The sequence below is a fragment of the Lolium rigidum genome, chromosome 5 (genome assembly GCF_022539505.1).
Source record: "Lolium rigidum isolate FL_2022 chromosome 5, APGP_CSIRO_Lrig_0.1, whole genome shotgun sequence".
NCBI lineage: Eukaryota > Viridiplantae > Streptophyta > Magnoliopsida > Poales > Poaceae > Lolium > Lolium rigidum.
Window position 1 is genome coordinate 136222748 of NC_061512.1, and position 12010 is coordinate 136234757.

The following is a 12010-nucleotide window of genomic DNA, read 5'->3' on the forward strand; positions in this document are numbered from 1 at the left end:
CGTTGCCGCGGTAGACTCGTTCTGTGGCACCGCAGATGGCAGATCCTCTCTCCATGGACCCCCTTCGCCAACTCGGAGTGTGGATCAACGCTAGAGGCGGCGGCTCCTCCCACGGTGGTGTGTCCTATTCGTGGTTCCCCGACCTGCCACCGTCGCCACTCACCACCACCTCTGATGAAGTACCACGTGGTGCGCCAACAAGCGTGGGGGAGGTGGGTGGCGGAGATCACCGACCGCACCATCCACCAAAAGATTTGGATCCAGACTTTCCACTAGAAGGAGTAGGCGACATGGGTCAGTTTCCCTCTGGCATCCCAAGTGGCCGGACTTGGGACAGGCCGGCCGCATGGCCAACGCGTGCGAGTTGAGGGAGGACAGAGATGCCCGCTAGTACCTCGAGGGCAGAGCACGCCGATGAGGAATACATGGCAGAGCTCTACAACTAGTATTCAAAATGCGTCAAGGAGGAGCGCCTAGCGTACAAGCTATACAAGGCTGGGAAACCGACGATGCCGCCACCTAAGTCATCAAGCTCAGCTCCAACACCGACAAGTCGATGCAGGCAGCGTTAAAAAAGTTATTTCCAAGCGATGAGAAATATCTATCGTTAGTTTCATAGTAGTTTAGTTATCTTAGTAGTTCAAATTGAGTAGAATGTATGTTTAAGTATAACGATAGTTTAAGTCAAATTTGTACAAATTTATGTTTAAATTCATATGAACATTTGTTCAAAGAATTAAGTATAAGGAATAGACTAAAAACGATTATTTTTAGAGGACCAAATTTACTCCTCTAAAAAATACTTGGTTGTTTACTATTCTAAAATTTGAGGAACTGGATAGAAAAGCCCTAACATTGCTTAGTCAACTCACATGTGAGGAGCACACCTAGTGAACCCAAATTACACGTTTCTTTTACCTTTTCAAAATGGAGGATGAGACCCCGGCCTCTGCATCGAAAGTATTCACAAGGACATATTTATTAATTTATTCAACAAAGAACGGACAAAGAGCTCGTATGTTAAAAAATATGAAACCTCCACACAACACCTATTGACCAGGCAATGGGGTGAAGATCATGTCAACATGCCTTCTGCCATAAAACAGTGAAATCCCTCAAGCTAGGAACCCGAAACATAACACATACCCAGACACGCCCTATAGGTTAAACACACGAGTGCTCATCCGGTTTAGAAGACTCTAAGTGAGCATCTCATATACACATTTCAAAAGTTGTCACCGCCATCGAACTGCCGAGCAATCTTCATGGTTAAGCTCTGATACGTCTCCGACGTATCGATAATTTCTTATGTTCTATGCCATATTATTGATGATACCTACATGTTTTATGCACACTTTATGTCATATTCGTGCATTTTCTGGAACTAACCTATTAACAAGATGCCGAAGTGCCGGTTCTCGTTTTCTGCTGTTTTTGGTTTCAGAAATCCTAGTAACGAAATATTCTCGGAATCGGACGAAATCAACGCCAAAGATCTTAGAATCCCCGGAAGCATTCAGAACACACCAAAGAAGTCAGAGGGGGGCCACAGGCCCACCAAACTACAGGCTGGCGCGGCCAGAGGGGGGGCCGCGCCGCCCTATAGTCTGGCCCCCCTGTCAGCCCTCCTGCGCCGCCTCTCCGCCTATATAAAGCCCCTGACCTAAAAACCTCGGGGCGTTCGACGAAAACCACGAAACCTTCCGGAGCCGCCGCCATCGCGAAGCCAAGATCCGGGGGACAGGAGTCTCCGTTCCGGCACCCTGCCGGAGCGGGGAAGTGCCCCCGGAAGGCTTCTCCATCGACACCGCTGCCATCTCCACCGCCATCTTCATCACCGCCGCTGCTCCCATGAGGAGGGAGTAGTTCTCCATCGAGGCTCGGGGCTGTACCGGTAGCTATGTGGTTAATCTCTCTCCATGTACTTCAATACAATGATCTCATGAGCTGCTTTACATGATTGAGATTCATATGAGTTTTGTATCACAATTCATCTATGTGCTACTCTAGTGATGTTATTAAAGTAGTTCTATTCCTCCTGCACGTGTGTAAAGGTGACTAGTGTGTGCACCGTGTGGTTCTTGTCGTAGGCTATGATCATGATCTCTTGTAGATTGTGGAGTTAATTATCATTATGATGGTATTGATGTGATCTATTCCTCCTACATATGCATGAAGGTTACGGTGTGCATGCTATGCTAGTACTTGGTTTAGTCTGTTGATCTATCTTACACTAAAGGTTACTAAAACATGAGCATTATTGTGGAGCTTGTTAACTCCGGCATTGAGGGTTCGTGTAATCCTACGCAATGTGTTCATCATCCAACAAAAGTGTAGAGTATGCATTTATCTATTCTGGTATGTGATCAATGTTGAGAGTTTCCACTAGTGAAAGTGTAATCCCTAGGCCTTGTTCCTAAATACTGCTGAGTTACTACTGCTTGTTTCTTGTTTCTTGCGTTACTACTGTCTGTAATACTACCACCATCAACTACACGCCTGCAAGCTATTTTCACGGCACCGTTGCTACCTGCTCATACTTATTTATACCACCTGTATTTCACTATCTCTTCGCCGAACTAGTGCACCTATTAGGTGTGTTGGGGACACAAGAGACTTCTTGCTTTGTGGTTGCGGGGTTGCATGAGAGGGATATCTTTGACCTCTTCCTCCCCGAGTTCGATAAACCTTGGGTGATCCACTTAAGGGAAAACTTGCTGTTGTTCTACAAACCTCTCGCTCTTGGGGGCCCAACACTGTCTACGGGAAAGGAGGGGGAACGTAGACATCAAGCTATTTTCACGGCGCCGTTGCTCGGGGAGGAAAGGAAAAAGGCACTCATACTCCGGTTCCAGGTAACAGTACTTTTCTGGCGCCGTCGTGTGTGTGCTCGAAGCTATTTCCTTTAGATCCTGCAATTGCATCTTGTTGTTTCTTGTTTACACTAGTTTGGCATAATGTACAAGAGTGAGCTTCTTATTCTATTTCCTGATTTAAAACATGGATTGTTTGATGCGAAAATTAAAAAACCTATGAAATCTTATTTGCATGTCTGGTAGTAATATTAGTATGAACGTTTCGAACACCATTGTTGATAATGATATAGAAAGTTCTAAGCTTGGGGAAGCTGGTTTTCATGATCTTTTTAGTCCCCCAAGCATTGAGGAGAAAGTTTTCTTTGATGATACTTTGCCTCCTAATTATGATAATGGTCCTTTGATACAACCTACTATGGAGAGTAAATTTTATTGTGATTATACTATGCCTCCTACACTTGATGAGAATAATAATGATAGCTACTTTGTTGAATTTTCTCCCACTACAACTAATAAAATTGACTATGCTTATGTGGAGAGTAATAATTTTATGCATGAGACTCATGATAAGAATGCTTTATGTGATAGTTATATTGTTGAGTTTGCTCATGTTGCTACTGAAAGTTACTATGAGAGAGGAAAATATGGTTGTAGAAATTTTCATGTTACTAAAATGCCTCTCTATGTGCTGAAATTTTTGAAGCTACACTTGTTTTATCTTCCTATGCTTGTTACTTTGCTCTTCATGAACTTGTTTATTTACAAGATTCCTATGCATAGGAAGCATGTTAGACTTAAATGTGTTTTGAATTTGCCTCTTGATGCTCTCTTTTGCTTCAAATACTATTTCTTGCGAGTGCATCATTAAAGCTGCTGAGCCCATCTTAATGGCTAAAAAGAAAGAACTTCTTGGGAGATAACCCATGTGTTATTTTGCTACAGTACTTTGTTTTATATTTGTGTCTTGGAAGTTGTTTACTACTGTAGCAACCTCTCCTTATCTTAGTTTTGTGTTTTGTTGTGCCAAGTAAAGTCTTTGATAGTAAAGTAAGTACTAGATTTGGATTACTGCGCAGAAACAAATTTCTTTGCTGTCACGAATCTGGGTCTAATTCTCTGTAGGTAACTCAGAAAATTATGCCAATTTACGTGAGTGATCCTCAGATATGTACGCAACTTTCATTCAATTTGAGCATTTTCATTTGAGCAAGTCTGGTGGCCTAATAAAATCCATCTTTACGGACTGTTCTGTTTTGACAGATTCTGCCTTTTATTTCGCATTGCCTCTTTTGCTATGTTGGATGAATTTCTTTGATCCATTAATGTCCAGTAGCTTTATGCAATATCCAGAAGTGTTAAGAATGATTGTGTCACCTCTGAACATGTTAATTTTTATTGTCCACTAACCCTCTAATGAGTTGTTTCGAGTTTGGTGTGGAGGAAATTTTCAAGGGTCAAGAGAGGAGGATGATATACCATGATCAAGAAGAGTGAAAACTCTAAGCTTGGGGATGCCCCGGTGGTTCACCCCTGCATATTTCAAGAAGACTCAAACGTCTAAGCTTGGGGATGCCCAAGGCATCCCCTTCTTCATCGACAAATTATCAGGTTCCTTCTCTTGAAACTATATTTTTATTCGGCCACATCTTATGTACTTTACTTGGAGCGTCTGTGTGCTTTTGTTTTTGTTTTTGTTTTTGTTTGAATAAATGCTTGTGTGGGAGAGAGACACGCTCCGCTGGTTCATATGAACACATGTGTTCTTAGCTTTATCTTTTAGTGTTCATGGCGAAGGTTAAAAGCTGCTTCGTTCATTTTTATATGGTTGGAATTGGAAAATGCTACATGTAGTAATTGGTATGATGTCTTGAATAACTTGATACTTGGCAATTGTTGTGCTCTTATTTAAGCTCTTGCATCATATACCTTGCACCTATTAGTGAAGAAATACATAGAGCTTGTTAAAATTTGGTTTGCATGAGTGGTTTCTCTAGAGTCTAGATATTTTCTAGTAAGATGTTTGAACAACAAGGAAGACGATGTATAGTTTTATGATGCATGTAATATGTCTTTTATGTGAGTTTTGCTGTACCGTTCATCCTTGTGTTTGTTTCAAATAACCTTGCTAGCCTAAACCTTGTATCGAGAGGGAATACTTCTCATGCATCCAAAATCCTTGAGCCAACTGATACGTCTCCAACGTATCGATAATTTCTTGTGTTCCATGCCACATTATTGATGTTATCTACATGTTTTATGCACACTTTATGTCATATTCGTGCATTTTACGGAACTAACCTATTAACAAGATGCCGAAGTGCCGATTCTTTGTTTCTGCTGTTTTTGGTTTCAGAAATCCTAGTAAAGAAATATTCTCGGAATTGGACGAAATTAAAGCCCGGAGGCCTATTTTCTCACGAAGCTTCCGGAAGTCCGAAGGAGAGACGAAGAGGGGCCACGGGGTGGCCAAACCCTAGGGCGGCGCGGCCCCCTTGGCCGCGCCGGCCTGTGGTGTGGGCCCCTGTGCCGCCTCTTGACCTGCCCTTCCGCCTACAAATAGCCTCCGTGACGAAACCCCCGGTACCGAGAGCCACGATACGGAAAACATTGCGAGACGCCGTCGCCGCCGATCCCATCTCGGGGGATCCTGGAGATCGCCTCCGGCACCTGTCGGAGAGGGGAATCATCTCCCGGAGGACTCTACACCGCCATGGTCGCCTCCGGAGTGATGAGTGAGTAGTCTACCCCTGGACTATGGGTCCATAGCAGTAGCTAGATGGTTGTCTTCTCCCCATTGTGCTATCATTGTCGGATCTTGTGAGCTGCCTATCATGATCAAGATCATCTATATGTAATTCTATATGTTGCGTTTGTTGGGATCCGATGAATAGAGAATACTTGTTATGTTGATTATCAAAGTTATGCTTATGTGTTGTTTATGATCTTGCATGCTCTCCGTTATTAGTAGATGCTTCTGGCCAAGTAGATGCTTTTAACTCCAAGAGGGAGTACTTATGCTCGATAGTGGGTTCATGCTCGCATTGACACACGGGACGATGATGAGAAAGTTCTAAGGTTGTGTTGTCTTGTTGCCACTAGGGATAAAACATTGATGCTATGTCTAAGGATGTAGTTGTTGATTACATTACGCACCATACTTAATGCAATTGTACGTTGTTTGCAACTTAATGCCGGAGGGGTTCGGATGATAACTTCGAAGGTGGACTTTTTAGGCATAGATGCGGTTGGATGGCGGTCTATGTACTTTGTCGTAATGCCCAATTAAATCTCACTATACTCATCATGATATGTATGTGCATTGTCATGCTCTCTTTATTTGTCAATTGCCCAACTGTAATTTGTTCACCCAACATGTCTGTTCGTCTTATGGGAGAGACACCTCTAGTGAGCTGTGGACCCCGGTCCAATTCTCTTTCTCGAAATACAATCTCATTGCAATACTTGTTTCTACTTGTTTTCTCCGCAAACAATCATCTTCCACACAATACGGTTAATCCTTTGTTACGGCAAGCCGGTGAGATTGACAACCTCACTGTTTCGTTGGGGCAAAGTAGCTTGGTTGTGTTGTGCGGGTTCCGCGTTGGCGCCGGAATCTCCGGTGTTGCGCCGCACTACATCCCGCCGCCATCAACCTTCAACGTGCTTCTTGGCTCCTCCTGGTTCGATAAACCTTGGTTTCTTTCGAGGGAAAACTTCTTGCTGTGCGCATCATACCTTCCTCTTGGGGTTGCCCAACGAACGTGTGAAATACACGCCATCAAGCTCTTTTTACGGCGCCGTTGCCGGGGAGATCAAGACACGGCTGCAAGGGGAGTCTCCACTTCTCAATCTCTTTACTTTGTTTTTGTCTTGCTTAGTTTTATTTACTACTTTGTTTGCTGCACTAAATCAAAATACAAAAAAATTAGTTGCTAGTTTTACTTTATTTGCTATCTTGTTTGCTATATCGAAAACACAAAAAAATTAATTTACTTGCATTCACTTTACTTATTTCATCATGTTTCCTTTTAATTTTACCACAAAGAACATACCGGTAGGACGTGGGTCTATAGTTGGGAGAAATAATATAGAAGAATTCTTCAACCATGTTAGTACCATTGAAAATTTTGAAGATAGACACTTGATAGATCTTGCGCCTACTTATGAAATTGCTGCTGCGCATTTAGTTCGCTTGTTGGAAACTAAATTTGTTAATCTTAATCCTATAATCCAACACATGTTTTTCACACTTGGTGATATGGAAGAAGGGGAAAAGAAAGATTTTGTTTTAGAAACCCTTCTTAGAGAATTTGGTGGTCTAGCAAGAGAAGCTAGAAAGGTGTTTGCTAAATTCAATATGCTTGGTTCTCCTACTAATTTTGTTAGTCTCCTTGAAAAGATGGATATGGATAGAATAAGATACACTAATAATATTGATGATGGTGAGGAGATCAAAGCACCAATACCATGCAAGCTCCTAGCTATGAATGATGCACTAGAAAATAACTATGCTTGGCTTGTTCCTGAAAATTTGTTTGATGAGAGTAGCACACCTAAGACTAATGAAAAGGGAGATGCTAAAACTTATGTATCTAATATAATATGCCTAGTTGAGAAAACTCCACACCTCGCTGAGAATGCACCACCCTTCGATAATACTTGAGATACACTTTCGCGCCTAGCTGAAAGGCGTTAAGAAAAGCGCTTATGGGAGACAACCCATGTTTTTACCTACAGTACTTTGTTTTTATTTTGTGTCTTGGAAGTTGTTTACTACTGTAGCAACCTCTCCTTATCTTAGTTTTGAGTTTTGTTGTGCCAAGTTAAGCCGTTGATAGAAAAGTAAGTACTAGATTTGGATTACTGCGCAGTTCCAGATTTCTTTGCTGTCACGAATCTGAGCCCACTGCCCTGCAGGAAGCTCAGAAAATTATGCCAATTTACGTGCATGATCCTCAGATATGTACGCAACTTTCATTCAATTTGAGCATTTTCATTTGAGCAAGTCTGGTGCCATTTTAAAATTCGTCAATACGAACTGTTCTGTTTTGACAGATTCTGCCTTTTATTTCGCATTGCCTCTTTCGCTATGTTGGATGAATTTCTTTGATCCACTAATGTCCAGTAGCATTATGCAATGTCCAGAAGTGTTAAGAATGATTGTGTCACCTCTGAATATGTCAATTTATATTGTGCACTAACCCTCTAATGAGTTGTTTCGAGTTTGGTGTGGAGGAAGTTTTCAAGGATCAAGAGAGGAGTATGATGCAACATGATCAAGGAGAGTGAAAGCTCTAAGCTTGGGGATGCACCCGGCGGTTCACCCCTGCATATATCAAGAAGACTCAAGCGTCTAAGCTTGGGGATGCCCAAGGCATCCCCTTCTTCATCAACAAATTATCAGGTTCCTCCCACTGAAACTACATTTTTATTCGGCCACATCTTATGTGCTTTTTCTTGGAGCGTCGGTTTGTTTTTGTTTTTGTTTTGTTTGAATAAAATGGATCCTAGCATTCACTTTATGGGAGAGATACACACTCCGCTGTAGCTTATGGACAAATATGTCCTTGGTTTCTACTCATAGTACTCATGGCGAAGTTTCTCCTTCGTTAAATTGTTATATGGTTGGAATTGGAAAATGATACATGTAGTAATTGCTAAAAATGTTTTGGGTAATGTGATACTTGGCAATTGTTGTGCTCATGTTTAAGCTCTTGCATCATATGCTTTGCACCCATTAATGAAGAAATACATAGAGCATGCTAAAATTTGGTTTGCATATTTGGTTTCTCTAAGGTCTAGATAATTTCTAGTTTTGAGTTTGAACAACAAGGAAGACGGTATAGAGTATTATAATGCTTTCAATATGTCTTTTATGTGAGTTTTGCTGTACTAGTTCATCCTTGTGTTTGCCTCAAATAACCTTGCTAGCCTAAACCTTGTATCGAGAGGGAATACTTCTCATGCATCCAAAATACTTGAGCCAACCACTATGCCATTTGTGTCCACCATACCTACCTACTACATGGTATTTTCCAGCCATTCCAAAGTAAATTGCTTGAGTGCTACCTTTAAAATTCCATCATTCACCTTTGCAATATATAGCTCATGGGACAAATAGCTTAAAAACTATTGTGGTATTGAATATGTAATTATGCACTTTATCTCCTATTAAGTTGCTTGTTGTGCGATAACCATGTTTACTGGGGAACGCCATCAACTCATTGTTGAATTTCATGTGAGTTGCTATGCTTTTTTACTGAAGTAAGGGCGATCTACACTGAGTTGAATGGTTTGAGCATGCATATTGTGAGAGAAGAACATTGGGCCGCTAACTAAAGCCATGTTCCATGGTGGAAGTTTCAGTTTTGGACAAACATCCTCAAATCTCTAATGAGAAAAGAATTAATTGTTGTTGAATGCTTAAAGCATTAAAAGAGGAGTCCATTATCACGTTGTCTATGTTGTCCCGGTATGGATGTCTAAGTTGAGAATAATCAAAAGCGAGAAATCCAAATGCGAGCTTTCTCCTTAGACCTTTGTACGAGGCGGCATAGAGGTACCCTTTGTGAAACTTGGTTAAAGCATATGTATTGCGGTGATAATCCGGGTAGTCCAAGCTAATTAGGACAAGGTGCGGGCACTATTAGTACACTATGCATGAGGCTTGCAACTTATAAGATATAATTTACATGATGCATATGCTTTATTACTACCGTTGACAAAATTGTTTCATGTTTTCAAAATCAAAGCTCTAGCACAAATATAGCAATCGATGCTTTTCCTCTATGAGGACCATTCTTTTTACTTTTATGTTGAGTCAGTTCACCTATTTCTCTCCACCTCCAGAAGCAAACACTTGTGTGAAGCTGTGCATTGATTCTTACATACTTGCTTATTGCACTTATTATATTACTCTATGTTGACAATATCCATGAGATATACATGTTACAAGTTGAAAGCAACCGCTGAAACTTAATCTTCTTTTGTGTTGCTTCAATACCTTTACTTCGAATTATTGCTTTATGAGTTAACTCTTATGCAAGACTTATTGATGCTTGTCTTGAAATGCTATTCATGAAAAGTCTTTGCTTTATGATTCACTTGTTTACTCATGTCATACACATTGTTTTGATCGCTGCATTCACTACATATGCTTTACAAATAGTATGATCAAGTTTATGATGGCATGTCACTCCAGAAATTATCTTTGTTATCGTTTTACACTGCTCGGGACGAGCGAGAACTAAGCTTGGGGATGCTGATACGTCTCCAACGTATCGATAATTTCTTGTGTTCCATGCCACATTATTGATGTTATCTACATGTTTTATGCACACTTTATGTCATATTCGTGCATTTTACGGAACTAACCTATTAACAAGATGCCGAAGTGCCGATTCTTTGTTTTCTGCTGTTTTTGGTTTCAGAAATCCTAGTAAAGAAATATTCTCGGAATTGGACGAAATTAAAGCCCGGAGGCCTATTTTCTCACGAAGCTTCCGGAAGTCCGAAGGAGAGACGAAGAGGGGCCACGGGGTGGCCAAACCCTAGGGCGGCGCGGCCCCCTTGGCCGCGCCGGCCTGTGGTGTGGGCCCCACGTGCCGCCTCTTGACCTGCCCTTCCGCCTACAAATAGCCTCCGTGACGAAACCCCCGGTGCCGAGAGCCACGATACGGAAAACATTGCGAGACGCCGTCGCCGCCGATCCCATCTCGGGGGATCCTGGAGATCGCCTCCGGCACCCTGCCGGAGAGGGGAATCATCTCCCGGAGGACTCTACACCGCCATGGTCGCCTCCGGAGTGATGAGTGAGTAGTCTACCCCTGGACTATGGGTCCATAGCGGTAGCTAGATGGTTGTCTTCTCCCCATTGTGCTATCATTGTCGGATCTTGTGAGCTGCCTATCATGATCAAGATCATCTATATGTAATTCTATATGTTGCGTTTGTTGGGATCCGATGAATAGAGAATACTTGTTATGTTGATTATCAAAGTTATGGTTATGTGTTGTTTATGATCTTGCATGCTCTCCGTTATTAGTAGATGCTCGGCCAAGTAGATGCTTTTAACTCCAAGAGGGAGTACTTATGGTCGATAGTGGGTTCATGCACGCATTGACACATGGGACGAGTGACGAAAGTTCTAAGGTTGTGTTGTCTTTGTTGCCACTAGGGATAAAACATTGATGCTATGTCTAAGGATGTAGTTGTTGATTACATTACGCACCATACTTAATGCAATTGTCTGTTGTTTGCAACTTAATGCTTGGAGGGGTTCGGATGATAACTTTGAAGGTGGACTTTTTAGGCATAGATGCGGTTGGATGGCGGTCTATGTACTTTGTCGTAATGCCCAATTAAATCTCACTATACTCATCATGATATGTATGTGCATTGTCATGCTCTCTTTATTTGTCAATTGCCCAACTGTAATTTGTTCACCCAACATGCTTGTTCGTCTTATGGGAGAGACACCTCTAGTGAGCTGTGGACCCCGGTCCAATTCTCTTTCTTGAAATACAATCTCTTGCAATACTTGTTTCTCTTGTTTTCTCTGCAAACAATCATCTTCCACACAATACGGTTAATCCTTTGTTACGGCAAGCCGGTGAGATTGACAACCTCACTTTGTTTCGTTGGGGCAAAGTAGCTTGGTTGTGTTGTGCGGGTTCCACGTTGGCGCCGGAATCTACGGTGTTGCGCCGCACTACATCCCGCCGCCATCAACCTTCAACGTGCTTCTTGGCTCCTCCTGGTTCGATAAACCTTGGTTTCTTTCTGAGGGAAAACTTGCTGCTGTGCGCATCATACCTTCCTCTTGGGGTTGCCCAACGAACGTGTGAAATACACGCCATCACCAACCACTATGCCATTTGTGTCCACCATACCTACCTACTACATGGTATTTATCCGCCATTCCAAAGTAAATTGCTTGAGTGCTACCTTTAAAAATTCCATCATTCACCTTTGCAATATATAGCTCATGGGACAAATAGCTTAAAAACTATTGTGGTATTGAATATGTACTTATGCACTTTATCTCTTATTAAGTTGCTTGTTGAGCGATAACCATGTTTCTGGGGACGCCATTGACATAGGCATCCCAAAAGGGCCTGCCAAAGATAGTACCCGGGGTTTCACGAAGGCCCACTACCCGAAGAATAAGAAGGTTCGAGAGCCCAAGATATATT